Genomic DNA, 20,259 nt, shown 5'->3' with positions numbered 1-20,259 from the left:
TTCTGTCTCCAACCTGCTGAATGGGAGGACCAAACCCACAACCGTCACCATTACAGATGATTAAGAGTCTAGGGACTTCCCTGGTGGTCCAGTGGTTAAGACTCCATGTTCCCAGTGCAGGGGTTCTGGGTTTGGCCCTGGCCAGGAGACTAGATCCCACATGCTGCAACTAAAGATCCTGCAGCTCTTGTTGCAAATAAGACCCAGTGCAGCCAAATAAATTTTTTTTAGTATCTAATCCTGAATGGGTGTGCACTCAGAGGTAGTCAGAATGGAAAAAAGAGGCAAAAGATGTGAGAGTTGAAAGAAGCAGCCTAGAGCTTACTCTTACTCCATGAAAGCCGTTCTAGCAGCAGATCCAAGTTGGAGAAGGTGGTGCTGTGTGAATCACTCAGTCTTCCCAGAGTTCCTACCATTGTGATCACAGAACACCTCAGCCTAGACGGCCAAGCCTTAATCCAAATCTACAGGTTTCCTAGGAGATTCAATTCCCAAGCCTGAGAATCAACACACAGGAGAAGGGCTTTTGAGTTGTGTTTAATAACAGGTGTAGGTAGACTATAATTCCCAGGAATTTTGTTTCAGGTCAGTAAAGAAGATTTACAAATATTTGGTGCAAAAAAGGATGGAAAATCATTACGTAGAGTATTACAAAGAGCAATCACTCAGTCATGTCTCTAGAGATGATGAGACTGGGGCTCAGAGGTGGTTCCTACATCTCAAACTTGGAAAATGAATACACACACACACACACCAATAAAGTTCTGATAAAGTAATACAGGTAAACTTTGGTTATTATTATTTAATATTATCTTGAGTAAAAACAGTAGAACTTGTTGAATTAAACCCTTTCAATTGAGTTGTTTCTCTTATGGTTCTAAATCTTCATCTTTCTCTCTCTCTTTTTTTTTTTAGGAGACAATCTTCAAAATGTTTATTACAAAATACAGTACAGGCTCGCCAAATGTTGCCCAATGTTCTCTAATACTGCGGGATGAAGCACTGCAGATACCTGGCAGGCGCCCATGTGAATCTAAGGACGTCTGTAATGATTTGAATCTCCTTAGAGGTACAGACGGAGAAGGTGATGGCACCCCACTCCAGTACTCTTGCCTGGAAAATCCCATGGACAGAGGAGCCTGGTGGGCTGCAGTCCATGGGGTCGCTAAGAGTCGGACACAACTGAGCGACTTCACTTTCACTTTTCACTTTCATGCATTGGAGAAGGAAATGGCAACCCACTCCAGTGTTCTTGTCTAGAGAATCCCAGGGACGGGGGTGCCTAGTGGGCTGCCATCTATGGGGTCGCACAGAGTCGGACACAACTGAAGTGACTTAGCAGCAGCAGCAGAGGTATAGACGAAACCTGTAACCGGCAGTGGAATGGAGACGGACAGTCACTGCGACCGCTGGGCTCCTGCCTGCTGAAGAATGACATCGTTTTCTCCAGAGGTTGAAATCCACATCCAGGGCTGACAACCTACTGAAAGCTGGGACCCAAATTCGTACAGACACGAGGCAGAATGGAGAGAAAACTCCGGACAACCCACAGGTCTCCAGCCACTACTTCTTATTCCTGGGTTTTAGCTCTTCAGCTGCATTGGACATCTATGCAGTTAATGGAATTGCATTCCATCCTGTCCATGGCTCCCTTGCCACTCTGGGATCTGATGGTAGATTCAGCTTTTGGGACAAAGATGCCAGAACAAAACTAAAGACTTCAGAACAGTTAATCAGCCAATATTGGCCTGCTGCTTCAATCTCTCTTTTTTTACAAAAAAAATAATTAATTAGGGTCTAGCAAAGAGAGAGGGGGCCTCCCTGGTGGCTCAGATGGTAAAGAATCTGCCTGCAGTGTGGAAGACCTAGGTTCCATCCTTGGATTGGGAAGATTCCCTGGAGGAGGGCATGGCAACCCACTCCAATATTCTTGCCTGGAGAATCCCCATGGACAGAGGAGCCTGGCGGGCTACAGTCCATGGGGTGGCAAAGAGTTGGACACAACTGAGCGACTAAGCACACAGAGAGAGGAGCCATCTCTGTTTTTTATCAAGGCTTTCTAAAACCATATGCTTACCCTATTCAACAGATAGGGAAACTGAGCCCAAGAGAGTTATGTGACTCACCTAATGAAGAAAAGATGGAACTCAGATTGTATGATCCCTAAGTGAAATAGCCTTAAAAATGATGTTCAACTGCTTCTCATGTCCTACCAAGACAAGCTTAACTGGAAGCTGAGCTGAGAGAGAACTGAGAGACTGGAAATACGAAGAAAGGGGAATGTCCCCAGTAGATTTCCCTGGGTGAATTCAATCCACCTTTTTACAGGTGGGAGATTATAGGTTATATAACCACCCCCCAGATAAAGCAATCTCTTCCCTCATGACATCCATACCCGGAAAACTTGAATCCCAGGGTGTTCAGATTTCTACACAGTCGATTTCCCAGAATGTATTTAGGTAGGATCTGGTGCCCTGGGCGCAATCCTTCGACCTGGCACCATGGAGCTGGGAGGGGCCTTCACCATCTTTCTGGCGCTCTGTTTGTCTTGTCTTCTCATCCTCATCGCCTGGAAACGGATGAGCAAAGGGGGGAAGCTGCCACCTGGTCCCACACCGATACCTTTCCTGGGGAACGTGTTGCAAGTTCGTACTGACGCCACTTTTCAGTCTTTCATGAAGGTGAGTCTGTCTACTTTCACACAGCTCGAAGCAACTAATTCTATAGACTGACAGTGTAGAAATTCCTGAATCCTATAACAAAGGCTCTTGGAAACATAACCATAGATTTCTGGAATTCCAGAATCTTAAATTCCTGGAAACACAGATTCCTAGCACATTGAAACTTAAGACCTTCAGGACTTTGGAATAACAGTACCTTCTTCTTTAAAAAGAAAAATATGTAGCATTGCACTACTTGTTAAAGATTTTTTTTAATGTGGACCATTTTTAAAGTCATTGTTGAGTTTATTATAATATTGATTCTGTTTTTCTGTTTTGGTTTTCTGGCCATAAGACATGTGGGATCCTAGTTCCCTGAACAGGGATCAAACCCCCACCCCTTGCATTGGAAGGTAAAGTCTTAACCACGGGGCCTCCAGGGCAGGGCCTGGAATAAACCAGTTACCTTCTATCCTTAGATACAAGAACTCTTGCACTCTCTTGGTCTTCAAACTTTGACTCGGTATCATGAAATCTTAGGATTCTAGAAAGTTAGCACTTCAGAGCAAGACACATGCATCTTGGAATTCCATCTCATCTAGGTCCTCTGTTTTACAGATGCAGAAACCAAGGCTTGTAGCAGCACTGGGGGATCTTGCCCAGGATCACAGAAGCCAAGACTTCTGTGTCTCTTTATCAGCAGTCTTTCCAAGCCCAGGACTAAATTTTATCTGTTATTCCCATGCTTCTTGAGATCACCATCTCCTAAAATCCTTGACTGGTTGTTACTTGGTGCTACACTCAGCCCCCTCCTCTTACGTCTTCCTTCACTCAGCTCAAGGAGAAATACGGTCCAGTCTTCACTGTGTACATGGGGCCCCGGCCAGTGGTTGTTTTATGTGGACATGAAGCAGTGAAGGAGGCCCTGGTAGACCGAGCAGATGAGTTCAGTGGCCGTGGAGAACTGGCTTCAGTAGAGCGAAACTTCCAAGGTCATGGTAGGTAACAGCAACAAAAATAAAAGCAAAATGTAATCACAAAGTGTAATGTACTTCTATGTCCCGGGTTCTTTGACAAGTACTCTAAATGAGTTACTGCTGTGACGTCTCTGAGAGCTATTAATGTCTTCCTAATTTTGCAAATGAGGAATTTGAGAATCAGAAACGTTAGTAGTAACAGTCAGTGGTAGAATCGTTTTACTTTGAACCCAAACCGTCTGACTCTAGGGGATCGTGTGTGTTACTTGTGTTATTATTTTTGATGGATGAGTGGCACTCTTGTAATTCACTAAGCTCTCATAGCCAAGCTTACTGTTTATCTTCCTATATACCCACACAGACCCAACCCATAGGTCTCTGCATCCTCCACAGATATCTGTTTAATGTTCCCTACACATCAATCTCTAATGGCCTGGAGGCAGAATTCCAGAATTCTTGCCTGGAGAATCCATGGACAGAGGAGCCTGGCAGGCTACCGTCCATAGGATTACAAAGAGTCAGACACGACTGAAGCAACTTAGCATGCACGCACATCTCACGCACTGCCCACATCATTCAATTCCAAGCAGCCTCACACCATTTTTTGATACTTTCACTCACCTACCTATCCCTATGCCTTTCCTTCCATCCATCCATTTTTCCATTGACCCATACAGCCACCAAAAATATCCATTAGACTTTCTATACAAATATCAGTATCCTTCCAACAAATTGATCTGTACATCATCTATTAATTAACTTCTCATTTACCCATACGGTCATCGTGTCATCTATCCATTCATTTTTCCTTCCATCACTCACCCACCTATTAATCATTCAGTCATCCATACATTCTTCCAACCATTTAGCCATACATCTCCAACCATCCATCCATTAGCCCTTTACCCATCCAGAAGTCTTTAATCCATCCATTTGTCAGTCATTCCAGTTACAAACACTTCCTTCCATTCAGTAATCTATCAAAATCATTTCATCAAATTTCCAAACATTAATTCACTGATGCATGCACATCCGGAAACTTCTAAATACTGTTTACTACATGGTAACTCCTTTTGTGTGGGTATATTAATGTACAGGTAAGATCTCCTGTGAACGCTTACAGGTACGTCTAGAGAATACAAGTAGAGCATAGAATATAGAAGAATACTCCCCATTCCAACATATTCTACATAAAATTCTATCTATGGTTGTATATTAAATTGCTTCAGTCATGTCCAACTCTTTGTGACCCTGTGGACCCTAGCCCACCAGGCTCCTCTGTCCATGGGATTCTCCAGGCAAGAATACTGGAATGTGTTGCCATGCTCTCCTCTAGGGGATCTTTCTGATCCAGGGACAGAACTCTCATCTCCTGTGGCTCCTGCATTGCAGGCAGATTCTTTACCACTGGGCCACCAGGGAAGCCCATTCTGTCTATATCTCCCCCCATATTCCTAGGCATCCATCCATTATATGCATTTATCCAGTTCCAGGTCTCTAGCCTGTAAGAAACTCTCCTTAATCTCCCACAGTCATTATTAGCCTGATTTCTTTTCCTTCGTCTCAGTCTTGGGCTGTTTTGGGGAGTCCAGTAGGGAAGGAACTTTAGTTTCCCCATTAAGCCTGGAAGGTTGAAAGAGGCATCCCCAAGGGGAAAGTTTACAGCTGTCATATCCTGGCACCCTCCCAGTCCAGCACAGAGCTGGGCACAGACAAGAGGGGAGACAGGAGCCTGACCCTGAAATCCTGGCAGGTGTAGCGCTGGCTAACGGAGAACGATGGAGGATTCTCCGACGCTTCTCCCTGACCATTCTTCGGGACTTCGGGATGGGAAAGAGGAGCATTGAGGAGCGGATCCAGGAGGAGGCTGGCTTCCTACTAGTGGAATTACGCAAGACCAGGGGTATGTGTGACACCAGCCGGAAGGGTACCAGGGGACTTGGGGGGGTGGGGGATAGAGAGCTCAGTCATGAGAAGATGGGCTTTAGTGGGAGAAAGATTGGGAGTGGGAAAGGATGAAGAAGATGAAGGATTTACTGAGATTTCTAGCCAGATTCCATGTTAAAATTAACATGAAAGACCCTTAGAGATCCCTTGTCCAGGGACTTGAGTCAGTGGATCTTAAGGAGTTTTTGAGCTCCTCGTATCCTGTACAGACTTTGGCAATATGAGCTTATGCCTTTTTGTGGTGGTATGTTTAAATTTATCTATCTAACTAGGTATACATTCACACATACACATACAAAAACACGTAATTTGGGTAAAAACCATATAATGCAAAAATTTGCCACTCTATTTCTGAGGGCATGAGAGGATGAAATGGTTGCATGGCATCACCGATGCAATGGACATGAATGTGGGCCAAGTCCAGGAGATGATGAGGGACAGGAAGGCCTGGTGTGCTGCAGTCCATGGGGTCCCAAAAAGTGGGACATGACCGGCGACCGAACAACAACAAACTGTTCTAAGTGTACAGTTCAGTTGTGTTACATATATTTACATTTTTGTGAAAGATTTTTAAAACTTTTTCAACTTGGGAATCTAAAACATTACACCATTACATTTTTAAAGAGATCCATGATGCACCCAGAAATAAGATCTGGAATGTCTGGGGTCTAATGAAAAAAGACACAGAGGCTGAGAAATACAGAGATGAATAGATTATATACAGAAACAGAGACATATTTCTCTACATTAGACTCCTCCCTTGGGCTCCATGGATGCAAAATGGTCTGCATAAAGACTCTGTACACTCAGGAACCCCTAGAAATTATTTGCAAAGCTAACTGTGATTATATACATTGCTTTAGGGAAATTGTCCCCATACCCACTGGCTTGACCAGCATCTCGTTTTATAGATGGTGCAGCTGAGGCCAGAGGAAGAATTTTATTTTAAATAGTGCAGATGGAATCATTGGTAGAGATAGACCGAATCTAGCCATTCTTTTCTATTTTTTAATGTGCCCCTTACCTCCACTTCTTTCCAAAATTTGTGACTCTCCAGGACAGTTAGCTTCTTTTTTTTCTTCTTTTTTGAATATTTTTGGCTGCACTAGTTCTTCATTTCTGTGCAGGCTGTCTGTAGTTGCAGTGAGCAGGGATCACTCTTCGTTGTGGTGTGCGGGCTTCTCATTGCAGAGCACAGGCTCTTGACGAGCGAGCGGGCTTCAGTAGTTGCAGCGCACAGGATCAGTGGTTGCAGCTCTCAGGCTCTAGAGCACTCAGGCTCAGTAGTTGTGGTGCTCTGGCTTACTGGCTCCTCAGCACATGGAATCTTCCCAGACCAGGGATCGAACCTGTGTCCCCTGCATTGGCAGGCAGATTCTTATCCACTGTACCACAAGGGAAGTCCCAGTACAATTAACTTCTAATAACAAAAAATAAGGATTCAGCTCCACCAGCATCTCTCACATGTTTATTACATGTCAGGCACTGTGCTAAGTATTTTACATGGATAATTAACATTGAATTTTCATGAACCAATGAGGTGGCTATTTTTTTAATCCTCACATATTTTTATGTATTTATTTGGCTGCACCGGGTCTTAGCTGAAGCACACAAGATCTTTAGTGGCAGCATGTGGGATCCAGTTTCCAAACCAGGAATTAAACTCAGGCCCCCTGCACTGGGAGCGTGGAGTCTCAGCCACTGGGCCACCAGGGAAGTCCCTCAGGTGCTTATTAAACCAACCTGATGTCACATTCCATGTTCCTACTCATGGCCTCCAACTTCCATTATTCAGGGGCTCGCATCGAACCTACTTTCTTCCTGAGCCGCACTGTCTCCAACGTCATCAGTTCCGTCGTCTTTGGAAGCCGCTTTGACTATGAGGACCAGCAGTTCCTGAAGTTGCTGCAAATGATCAACCAGAGTTTCATAGAAATGAGCACATCCTGGGCCCAGGTGCCCATCAGTCACCTCTCTGTCCACCCCTCAACCTCTGTTAACTAAGCCCCTGCCTTTTCCTCACTAACTCCTCCCCACAATCTTGGGAGGCAAGAATCAAGATGCCCTGGGTCTCCAAGAAGCAAATAGCCTCATGCAATTCTCAGACCCCGTGCTGGATGCTAAGCCCAGCTGTTGGATTCCAGATTCAGCCCAGGCTGGCCTCTGGTACCCATTGCTAACAAACATCCTTTGCTTATTCCCCACAGTTATATGACATGTATTCTGGAATCATGCAATATTTGCCAGGAAGACACAATCGCATCTACTACTTGATAGAGGAGCTCAAGGACTTCATTGCCTCCAAGGTCAAGATCAACGAAGCATCGCTTGACCCCCAGAACCCTCGGGACTTCATTGATTGCTTCCTCATCAAGATGCACCAGGTACCTCTTCCTGTGCCCCCAGTCCTTTCCTCTCATCTCCCCAATCCTTAGCACCTACAACTTTAGACTCATCTGTAAACATATTGATGACAGTATGTCAAGGGCCAAACATTGTTTCACCAGGTTGGCTTTTATTTATAGATGAGATATAGAAACTGTTAAGGTATAAACTTTTACACTGTCAAACTTTGAAGCTAAAACTTCTAAGAACATAGAAACTTAAAATCGTGCACCTTTCTAATCCGATACACCAGAGACTTGCATATACAGCAAAGTAGAATGCATTTTTAGAGTCTTAGAATTTGCTGAGCTGAAACATTTAAAGTCTAAGCTTTGGAGTTTAAACTTTAAAATTAAAAGTTTAATGTCTTCCCAGCTTCCAATGCAGGGGGTGTGGTTTCTACCCCTGGTTGGGGAACTAAGATTCCATATGCCACGTGGTGTGGCTAAGAAATCGATTTTCACCTTTTTCTAAAGTGTACATGGAACCTTCTCCAGGATAGATCACATCCTGGGCCATAAATCTAGCCTTGGTAAATTAAAAAAAATTGAAATCATTCCAAGCATCTTTTTTGACCACAATGCAGTAAGATTAGATCTCAATTACAGGAGAAAAACTATTAAAAATTCAAACATATGGAGGCTGAACAACACGCTGCTGAATAATCAACAAATCACAAAAGAAATCAAAATATGCATAGAAATGAATGAAAATGAAAACACAACAACCCAAAACCTATGGGACACTGTAAAAGCAGTGCTAAGGGGAAGGTTCATAGCAATACAGGCTTACCTCAAGAAACAAGAAAAAAGTCAAATAAATAACCTAAGTCTACATCTAAAGCAACTAGAAAAGGAAGAAATGAAGAACCCCAGGTTAGTAGAAGGAAAGAAATCATAAAAATTAGGGCAGAAATAAATGCAAAAGAAACAAAAGAGACCATAGCAAAAATCAACAAAGCTAAAAGCTGGTTCTTTGAGAAGTTAAATAAAATTGTCAAACCATTAGCCAGACTCATCAAGAAACAAAGGGAGAAAAATCAAATCAACAAAATTAGAAATGAAAATGGAGAGATCACAACAGACAGCACAGAAATACAAAGGATCATAAGAGACTACTATCAGCAATTATATGCTAATAAAATGGACAACTTGGAAGAAATGGACAAATTCTTAGAAAAGTACAACTTTCCAAAACTGAACCAGGAAGAAATGGAAAATCTTAACAGACACATCACAAGCACGGAAATTGAAACTGTAATCAGAAATCTTTCAGCAAACAAAAGCCCAGGACCAGATGGCTTCAAGGATGAATTCTACCAAAAATATAGAGAAGAGCTAACACCTATCCCACTCAAACTCTTCCAGAAAATTGCAGAGGAAGGTAAACTTCCAAACTCATTCTATGAGGCCACCATCACCCTAATACAAAAACCTGACAAAGATGCTACAAAAAAAGAAAACTACAGGCCAATATCACTGATGAACATAGATGCAAAAATCCTTAACAAAATTCTAGCAAACAGAATCCAACAACATATTAAAAAGATCATACATCATGACCAAGTGGGTTTTATCCCAGGGATGCAAGGATTTTTCAATATCCACAAATCAATCAATGTAATACACCACATTAACAAATTGAAAAATAAAAACCATATGATTATCTTAATAGATGCAGAGAAAGCCTTTGACAAAATTCAACATCCATTTATGATAAAAAACCCTCCAGAAAGCAGGAATAGAAGGAACATGTTATGTTATGTTAAGTCGCTTCAGTCGTGTCTGACTCTGTGTGACCCCATAGACGGCAGCCCACCAGGCTCCACCGTCCCTGGGATTCTCCAGGCAAGAATACTGGAGTGGATTGCCATTTCCTTCTCCAATGCATGAAAGAGAAAAGTGAAAGTGAAGTCGCTCAGTCAAGTCCGACTCTTAGCGACCCCATGGACTGCAGCCCACCAGGCTCCTCCGTGCATGGATTTTCCAGGCAAGAGTACTGGAGTGGGGTGCCATTGCCTTCTGCATAGAAGGAATATACCTCAACATAATAAAAGCTATATATGACAAACCCACAGAAAACATTATCCTCAATGGTGAAAAAAATTTTTTTTCAAAAATTTTTAAATAAAGTCTTAGAGATATGGCAATTTAGAAGCTTAGTAACTCTGCATCATGGATTCTTAGGATTTTATAAAGTTACAAATTTCTATTTTTCTACTGTAGAACCTCTGTACTCAGCAGGTTTTTTGTTTTTTGTTTTGGACAGATATTTGATTGAAATCTGACCTTTATTTATTTTTTATTCATTGGTTTGGCTGTGTTGGGTCTTAATTGCAGCATGTGCATGAGAGATCAGTAGCTCCAAGGCACTTGGGATCTTACTTCCCCGACCAGGGATCAAACCTGCAACCCCTGAACTGCAAGGCAGATTCCTCACCACTGGACCACCAGGGAAGTCCTTCAGCAGTTTGAAATCATGTACCCTAATGTCTTAGAACTTTCAAATCTGACAAGGCAATCTCCACTTCCCTCTCCCTCATTCTCCCCATTGTTCACTACATTCCAACTATCCTGACAGCTACACTGGCCTCCTCTTTGTCGTTCCTCACCAGACACACCTCTGGCTCAGGACCTTTGCTCTGACTATTTCCTCTCCCAGATACTCACCTGGGTCACCCATCTGTTGTGTTTTCACAAAGCCCTACCTTATACACAGGGAGAAAACGAGATGAAGGCAGAAGATGGTGAGTCTATTTATCATCTCTCTCATTTTCAGGATAAAAACAACCCCCACACAGAATTCAACCTCAAGAATTTGGTCCTGACAACCCTCAATCTCTTTTTCGCTGGCACTGAGACAGTGAGCTCTACACTCCGCTATGGATTGCTGCTCATGATGAAGCATCCTGAGGTGGAAGGTGAGTGTCCACCTGAGCCGCTTACCTGGCAGACCTCATTCCCCACAGGAAAGAAGACACCATCCTGAAACTTTAGAATCCCACAGCTTTCAACTCTTCACACTTTAGAACCTCAGGATGTGGAATCTTAGAATCTCCGGCTTGGAAAGTCATTTAATTTCATCTTCTGCTTGGTGCCTGTCATGGTGTCTTATCCAATACTTTGGCCACCTGATGCAAAGACCCTGATGCTGGGAAAGATAGAAGGCAAAAGGAGAAGGGGGCGGCAGAGGATGAGATGGTTATAGATAGCATCACTGACACAACGGACACAACTCTGAGCAAACTCTGGGAGATGGTGAAGGACAGGGAAGCCTGGCGTGTTATAGTCCATGAGGTCGCAAAGAATCAGACATGACTTAGTGACTGAATTACAACAAGATAGTTTCTTATGTGGTGAGTTATGAGAAACTTAGTAGCTTAAAGCCACAATAATCTATTACTTACAGTTCTGGACTTCAGAAGTTCAAATAGGCTTTCACTGGGTCAAACCAGGGTTGATCTGACTCCTTGCCTTTTCCAACCTTTAGAAATGTATTTCTTGCGTTCCTGGGCTCCATTTCCAAAGCCAGCAGTATTACATCTTCAAATCTCTCTTTATATCCATTGTCACATCTCCTTCTCTGACTCTGACCTTTCTGCCTCCTTCTTATACAAACACTTGTGGTTACTTTTAGAGCCAATATGGATTATTCAGAATAATCTCCCCATCTCAAAACCCTTAAGTTAATTATATCTGCCAGGAGTCCTTGGTCATGTAAGGTAACATCCCCAGGTTCCAGGGATTAGGAGGTAGTATCTTTGATGGCCACTATTTGGACAACTGTAGTGGCAGGATCAAATAGAATCCATCCCCAGTAAACTGTAATCTGGTCTGGTTGGGTAACTCCAGTAATGAGAACTCATTTACTACCAAAGGAAAATTCCCAGTTTTGGCCCCTCTCCCTTCTAATGTGGCTTCCCCAGTGAATCAGCGGTAAAGAATCTGCCTGCAATGCAGGAGATGCGAGTTGGATCCCTGAGTCAGGAAGATCCCCTGGAGGAGGGAATGGCAACCCACCTTAGTATTCTTGCCTGGAGAATCCCATGGACAGAGGAGCCTGGCAGACTATATATAGTCCACAGGGTCACAAAGAGTTGGACACAAGTGAGGACCTGAGCACACCTTCTAATGTAATTCAAAACAAACAGATTTCTCTTGTTACAGAAAATGGGAGAGACTAACATTTCCATTCAGACTCATCTAGTTTCTCCTTCATTGTCTGAGTTGTCTTTTACTAATCTAAATCATCCAATATCTAATGGACACCTCAATTACTTGCATACTGGACTACATGTGCAATTTACAACTGCATGGGCTTTATGCATTGTTGTTGTTGTTCAGTCACTAAGTCGTGTCTGACTCTTTGCAACCCCATGGACTGCAGCACACCAGGTTTCTCTGTCCTTCAGTATCTCCAGATATGTCTTTCCAGAGTTTGCTCAAACTCACCATTGAGTCAGTGATGCAATCCAACCATCTCATCCTCTGTTGCCCCCTTCTCCTGCCTTCAATCTTTCCCAGCATCAGGGTCTTTTCCAATGAATCGGCTCTTTGCATCAGGTGGCCAAAGTATCAGAGCTTCAGCTTCAGCATCAGTTCTTCCAGTGAATATGCAGGGTTGGTCTCCTTTAGGAATGACTGGTTTGATCTTCTTGCTGTCCAAGGGACTCTCAAGAGTCTTCAGCACCACAATTCAAAAGCATCAATTCTTTGGCACTAAGCCTTCTTTATGGTCCAACTCTCACATCCGTACATGACTACTGGAAAGAGTGTTTATCAGCCCCACCAATGTGTCAGAAATTAAGAATAAAGAGACAGTCCAAATACATATGGAGCTGAAGACACAAACCTATGACCCAATCCTGGCCTCCAGAAATACCTCCTGCATCTTTGTCTGCTGTGTGTTCTGGTTTTTTCCAGCCAAGATCCATGAAGAGATTGACCAGGTGATTGGACCACACCGGATCCCAAGTGTTGATGACCGGGCCAAAATGCCCTACACAGATGCCGTGATCCATGAGATCCAGAGACTCACAGATATCGTGCCCATGGGCGTCCCCCATAATGTCATCCGGGACACTCATTTCCGAGGCTACCTTCTGCCCAAGGTGGAGCTGCACCTCCGTTCTCATCCCTCCCTCCTCCTGTACCCCACTGTACCCCACTCCTCCTGGGTCCCTACCATTCTCCATACTCCAACGCTGATTTCTCCTAACTGAGCCCATCTTCACCCCAGGGCACCGACGTCTTTCCTCTTCTTGGCTCTGTCCTCAAAGACCCCAAGTACTTTCGCTACCCAGATGCCTTCTATCCACAACACTTCCTGGACGAGCAGGGCCACTTCAAGAAGAATGAAGCCTTTGTGCCTTTTTCCTCTGGTAGGTGTCTATGGTCTGAGTCCCCCATACCCCCACCAGCTCTGCAGAAACACGCTAGGTATGTCCCCCAATCATTGGTCTGTATTTGACATTCAGGTTTGAATGGGAAGCTGGGTGCTATTTCATAGACTCATACAATACTAGAATCCCAGAATTCCAGAATGATGGAATATCAGGACCATGGACTCTGATAATAAGAAAAGTAATTGCACTAAAGAGAGGCCAGCATACTTTTTGTAAGGGCCAAAATACAAAATATTTTAGGTTTTGCTGGTCTTTGTCTGAACTATGCAGCCTACACCATTGTGCTGTGAAAGCACCCACAGACATTCATAAACAATGATGCTGATACTGAGTCGTGTCCGACTCTGCAACCCCATGAGCTGTTGCCCACCAGGCTCATCTGTCTGTGGAATTTTCCAGGCCAGAATACTGGAATGGGTTGCCGTTTCCTCCTCCAGGGGATCTTTCCGTCCCAGGGATTGAACCCATGTCGCCTGTGTCGCAGGCAGTTTCTTTACCTGCTGAGCCATCCTGGAGAATTCCCTGGTGATCCAGTTGTTAGGACTCCAAGCTTCCACAGCATGGGGCCAGGTTCAATCCCTGGTGGGGGATAGAAGATCCTGAAAGCCGCATAGCATGGCAAAAAAAAAAAAAAAAAAACAATAAAAAGAAAAAAGCATGTCTGTGATGGATGCAAAATTTTAAAAACTATGCACATCAATACTTGAATTTTAATTTTCACATGTCACAAAATATTATTTTTCTCCTGATTTTTTAACCACTTAAAAATGTTAAAAGATTCTTATTTTGCAGACAGTATAAAACAGGTAGCAGGAAAGATTTACCCAATAAACAGCAGCTTGGTTAACTCATAACACAATATCTTTGAAAAATCGTATTTTAAGTGTAAGCTATATTGAACCTGGTGTCAGTGCAACACACTCCACCACTTAAAACACCATCAGTGGGGCCATGAATGAGTTACTTCAGCTCCCAGTCTGTAAAATGGAGATTAATCTCTCCAAAGCATTGGAAGAGTGATTGACAAACAGCCAGCTTTTTTTTTTTTTTAAATCTGTATTGGAGTATAGTTGATTTACAAGGTAGTGTTAGTATTTGCTGTACAGCAAAGTGAATCAGTTACACATATATATACATTCACTTCTTATTTTTTGTAGATCCAGCACTATTTAAGTGTGAGCTTTTGTTTTCCCTCACTAGTGTCTGGCACCTTGCAGGCACTTCCTAAACCTTTAAAAGAACCAGAAATGAAAAGACTTTAAATGCCTGGATCCTTTTACAACCGTTCTGTCTTAGAATCTGTTGGAATTTGCGCCATCAGAGAAGTAGCTTCCACGTGTTGAGTCCCCTATACGTGGAAGATCCTAGCAGAGCATTAACTGTAGAAACCCACTGCATCTTTATAACCTTAAAAAGTGGGTGTTATCATGACCCCAGAGATGCAGAGGAGGCAGCTGAGGCTAAGCGGTGGTGAGACCCGAATCCTCTCCATGCTTCTGCTAACCCGTGCGGGTCTGCTTCTCCCCACTATTCCCCCACCCACTTTATCCCCTCTCTGTGCCCACAGGAAAGCGCATCTGCCTGGGGGAGGCCATGGCCCGCATGGAACTCTTCCTCTACTTCACCTCCATCCTTCAGAACTTCTCCCTACGCTCTCTGGTGCCACCTGCTGACATCGACATCACGCCCAAGGTCTCAGGCTTTGGCAACATCCCTCCGACCTACGAGCTCTGCTTCATGGTCCGCTGAGCGCCTCCTATTGGACGTGGAAGGAACCGTCGGAGAACAGAGCTCTGCCCAAGTGTCCAGGCGCACCCAACCTCTTCATCCCCCTTCAGTTCTCACAACAATCCTAAGAGAAAACACCATTACACTGTCATGGGACACAGGTCAGCAGGGGTCACCCCAAAATATGGAGCTGTGTATCTTCTACATCCAGCAGAAAGGCAATGCCCTGGCCAAGACTTTGGCAAAAGCTTGCAGATTTTAAGTTCATTTGTTCACCTCCACCTAGGTTTCTATCTGTACCAAATTCTTATTGTAGACCTCCATGTCTTTATGCTGTTCCGTTGACCTTTCCCCGGTAATGACCAAAGGTAGATAATGAAGAATAAACATAATAAAAGTTTTAAATGGTGTGGTGCATTAGAAAAGCAAAGTAGGGATTTCCCTGGTAGTCCAATGGCTAAGACTCTGAGCTCCCAGTGCAGGGGAGCTGGGTTCAATCTCTGACCAGGAAACTAAATCCTACAAGCTACAACTAAGAGCTTGCATGCCGCAACTAAGACCTGGTGCAGCCAAATAAATAATTCTCAAAAAAAGGGAGAAAAGAAAAAAAAATTCCAGAATTGGAATTTTAAATCGGTGGCATGGGTGGTTTCACAAGGCCATAAGGAGCAAGCTGTTCAGGTATCTGGGGAGGGAATGTTCCTGGCAGAACAATTAAAAAAGGGGAGACCCGTAAGGCAAAAGACTGGGTGTGTGCTGATGAACCCACAAGCAGACAGGTATGGCTGGAGTAGAGGAGGAATGGAGAGCATAGGAGTGAGTGAAATGAGGGCATAGGGTTAAAAGGCCAGATTATGTGGGGCCTTGGTGAGGACTTGAGTGCAATGGAGGTCTTTGGGAAGGTTGGGGAACATAGGATGGCATGTATTGACATGTTTTAAATGGCTTGTGCTAGCTGTTATTCAATGAATAAACTGAGGGAGGGAGTAAGGGCCAGAGCAAGGACCAACTAGGAAGCTACGACAAGCAGCAATGTTGACTCAGACACAGTAGAACCAGTGGAGGTAGGGAGAAAATGACAGATTTGGAATTTCTTACGATGCACCAGACTGCAGGGGCTTCCCAGATGGCTCAGTGATAAAGAATCCACCTACCAACACAGGAGACACAAGAGACACAGATTCAATCCCTGGGTCAGGAGGGCACGGCAACCCACTCCAGTGTTCTTGCCTGGAGAATCCCATGGACAGAGGAGCCTGGAGGGCTACAGTCCATGGGGTTGCAAAGAGTCAGACACGACTGAGAGATTAAACAACAAAAACATGAGAGTGCGTTTGCTGCTGTATTGAAGGTAGGGCATGAGAGAAAGAGGGGGTTCGAGTATCACTCTACGGATAACAGCTCATCCTTTACAACTTCCTTCTCACCATGACACCCCCCGCCAGAGACTCCCAAGTCCCCTAACAGCCAAGGTTCCTATTTTTAATCAACATCAAATGTCATTGGCTATTTTAAGTAGAAAAGTCTGCTGGCTACTGGAAAATGATTGGTTCGCTCACAAAATCTATGTGAATTCTGGAAAGCCAGGCTAAGAATATGAGTAGCAAAAAAAAAAAAAAAAACAGCTGGGTCAAGAGAACATCACCCAAAGGAATGGCCAGAATCATCTGGCGAGGGGCTGCTGCTGCCATTGCCACCCACCCAGCCCCCCGGCACTGAACTGCCTTGGAACTCTTGACCCACTGAAATCACTGTGGACAACTTCCTAATTGTGTCTGTGTTTCTGTGTCACTTCCTCCAGCAAGAGTCAAAGTTCCCAGCAGGATGATCCAGTTAGCCAAGCCACAGTCAGGATGTGGCGAGGAAGAATTCATAGCACCCATTCAGCTGCTGTGGTGGGAGGCAAAGACTTTCCTCTGATAAAGAGGCATCCAATAGGGGGTTTTCTCAAAACTGGAAGAGAGTTTTGAGACAGGGTATAGGCTTCCCAGGTGGCACCAGTGGTAAAGAACCCATCTGCCAATGCAGGAGACAAAAGAGACACGGGTTCGATTCCTGGGTCAGGAGGATCCCCTGGAGGAGGGCACGGCAACCCGCTCCAGTATTCTTGCCTGGGAAATCCCATGGACAGAGGAGCCTGGAGGGCTACAGTCCATGGGGTTGCAAAGAGTCAGACACGACTGAAGCGACTTAGCACGCATGCACACACATGCCAGAGAACAAAGGCCGCGACAGACAGGAGGTAAACTGAGTCCTCTGGGAAAACAGAGGTTTAGACACAGCTGCATCATTTTATTGGAGGGCAATGTGTGTGAAAGACAAAAGAGGAAGAAAGTATAATGGGTCAGGAAAAGTCTTCAGACCAGGATATAGATCTGACATCTATGAAAGGAAAGATGGGAGGAAGAAGAGCTGGGCAGTAAGAGACTAAAACCATCAGTTACTGGAAGGGTAACTTTGCTCCACGTTGCTCCGAGACAAGGTGGATCCTGAAGGTGCTGCAGCTGGAGGCAGTCAGCTCACTGCACTCCTTGCAGCTAAATGGAAAGTTCTTTCTTGAAGGGACATCTTAATGGCTCATCTCCATGACCGCAACAGACATAGACACACAAACACACATCATTAAAGCGTTGGTACATCTTTGATGAACACAGAACTTCAAAGCTACAAATACCCTTATAAGTGTACGGGCCAGTGGTCATCTAACATTTTTAGTTGTGAAAAATCTTGCTCAACTTATCTTATGTACAAGTTTAATACATGAATCAGGGCAGAGAATTGCTGGACTTTCTCTGGGAAGAACTCAAGACCCTCAAGAGAGCCTTCATTTATCGGTGAGGAGAGTCAAATTAGAAACTTCCTAGAAATTCCAAGGGCTATTCATTCAACATTCAACACATATCCCTGTTCTAAATAGGCCCCTGTAGAAGGACCTGATTACATAATGATGACAAGGTTACATTCACTCAGTGACCACATGGGGCTCACAGTCCAGTGAGACAGACTGACTTATTTCGGGACAATAACAGCCAGAATGGCCAGGACTCTGATGAAAGGACAGGATAGTGTCAAAGGCTATGATATAAGAAGAGAAGCCCAAGGGTTTGGGGTGACACCAGGTAGTATGAATAAGGTTTGAGAGGGGACGTCCCTGGCAATCCAGTAGTTAGGTCACGCTTCCAATGCAGGGGGCGAGGGTTCCATCCCTGGTCAGGGAACTAAGATCCCATACGCCAGACGGTATCAGTTCAGTTCAGTCACGAATGGCAAACCACTTCAGTATTCTTGTCTTGCCTTGAGAACCCCATGAGCAGTGTGAAAAGGCCAAGCGGTACGGCTAAAATTAAAAAAAAAGGATTGGAGAATTGATGTATCTTTTTATTTCCTTGGAGTAAATTCTTCTCAGAAACTAGGTGAATCAATTGTCTTTATATGTCACTGGTAGGAAGAATCAATCAGGATATATGAGTCAGAGCAAACATTTTCTTTGCTAGTTTTTTTTTGGAGGGGGGGTCTGAGAAGTTTTTTTTTTCTTCTTTTATAATTTATTTTTGGTTGTGCTGGGTCTTCAATGCTATGAGTGGGCTTTCTCTAGTTGCCCCGAGCAGGAACCACTCTTCATCGAGGTGCGTGGGCTTCTCACTGCAGTGGCCTGTTTCGTCCCAGAGCACAGCCTCTAGGCGCACAGGCTTGCAGTTGCACCTTGTGGGCTCAGCAGCTGCAGCTTGAGGGTGCTAGAGCTTGGGCTCAGTAGTTGTGGCGTGTGGGCTTAGTTGCCCTGTGGCCTGTGAAATCTTTCCAGACCAGGGATGGAAACTTCATCCCCTGCTTTGGCAGGCAGATTCTTATCCACTGTACCACTTCCCTAGTCCTGAAAGGTTTTACTGAGTTATTCACAGGTCATAAAAATCCACCCACTTAAAGTGTACAATTAAATGTTCTTTGATACATTCATAGATAGATGCAATCATCACCACAGTCGATTTTAGAACATTTTCATCACCTCAAATATAAGGAACTCCCTGCTGGTCCACTGGTTAATACTCTGTGCTTCCACTTCAGGGGGTACAGATTCGATCCCTAGTCTGGAAACTTAAGATCCCACATGCCTGCCTCACAATGTGGCAAAATAATAATAAACTTCATACCTCCTAGATGTCTCTCCCCTATTCTGTCACCCCACTTCCCATCCTAAGCAACAATTAATCTACTTTCTATCTCTGCTGCTGCTGCTGCTGCTACTAAGTTGCTTCAGTCGTGTCCGACTCTGTGCAACCCCATAGACAGCAGCCCACCAGGCTCCCCCATCCCTGGGATTCTCCAGGCAAGACTGGAGTGGGGTGCCATCACCTTCTCCAACTTTCTATCTCTACAGGTTCTCTATTCTTGACTTTCATGTAAATGCAATCATACAATCATGTGATAGTTTGTGTGACTGGCTTCTTTTGCCTAGTGTAATGTTTCCTGCTAGTGATAGCATGGAACAGTACTTTATTCCTTTTTGTGGCTGAATAAAATTCAATTGTATGGATATACCATATTTTTCTTATCCATTTTTCTGTTAATGGATGTATTAACTTGCTAAGCCTGGTAGCTTCCTAGTGTAAACAGAGTTGGTCCCTCAGCTGTGTCCAACTGTTTTGACCCCATGGACTGTAGCCCACCTGTCTCCTCTGTTCATGGAATTCTCCAGGGAAGAATAGTGGAGCAGGTGGTCATTCCTTCTTCAGAGGATCTTCCCGACTCAGGGCTTGAACCCAGGTCTCCTGCATTGCAGGCATATTCTTTACTGTCTGAGCCACCAGGGAAGCCCAAGGAACCAATGGAAAAGCTTCCTAGGTACCAAGTCAAAGTATCAAAAACTGGGTGGCTTAAAAAAGAAACCCAGAAACTTTGGCCATGGCTCATGACTTGAAGTAACCTCCACTGGCCTTCAAAGTCAAACATTCTGGGGGCTCATCTTCCTGCTGCTGGACTTCCTAGTTGGGGAGTTTGAGGTTTGGAACCCCTTGGTCCTTGGTAAGCATCTCTACAACTGTAATTATCCTCCTGTTTGTGGGTTGCCCACCTGGGGGTATAGGTCTTGACTACACTACATTTCTGCCTGTCCTACCCACCTCATTGTGGTTCCTTCTTTATACTTGTAGCTGAAGATCTT

The 20,259-nt window shown here is 44.2% G+C and overlaps 1 long non-coding RNA gene across 1 annotated transcript in view; it reads right to left on the bottom strand.

Annotated features, from left to right (window-relative positions):
* Positions 1–776: 776 nt before the first annotated feature.
* LOC139177118 (uncharacterized) overlaps positions 777–20,259 on the bottom strand; it is a 30,222-nt gene continuing 10,739 nt past the window's right edge. The window contains exons 2-5 of the long non-coding RNA XR_011561560.1: positions 13,871–13,972; positions 10,915–11,119; positions 6,609–7,489; positions 777–3,644 (exon numbers count right to left, since the gene is read on the bottom strand). This is a non-coding gene — a long non-coding RNA (uncharacterized lncRNA). The remainder of the gene's footprint in view (positions 3,645–6,608; positions 7,490–10,914; positions 11,120–13,870; positions 13,973–20,259) is intronic.

The sequence above is a fragment of the Bos indicus genome, chromosome 18, assembly GCF_029378745.1.
Source record: "Bos indicus isolate NIAB-ARS_2022 breed Sahiwal x Tharparkar chromosome 18, NIAB-ARS_B.indTharparkar_mat_pri_1.0, whole genome shotgun sequence".
NCBI classification, from domain to species: Eukaryota; Metazoa; Chordata; class Mammalia; order Artiodactyla; family Bovidae; genus Bos; species Bos indicus.
This window is presented reverse-complemented; position numbering and strand designations above follow the sequence as displayed.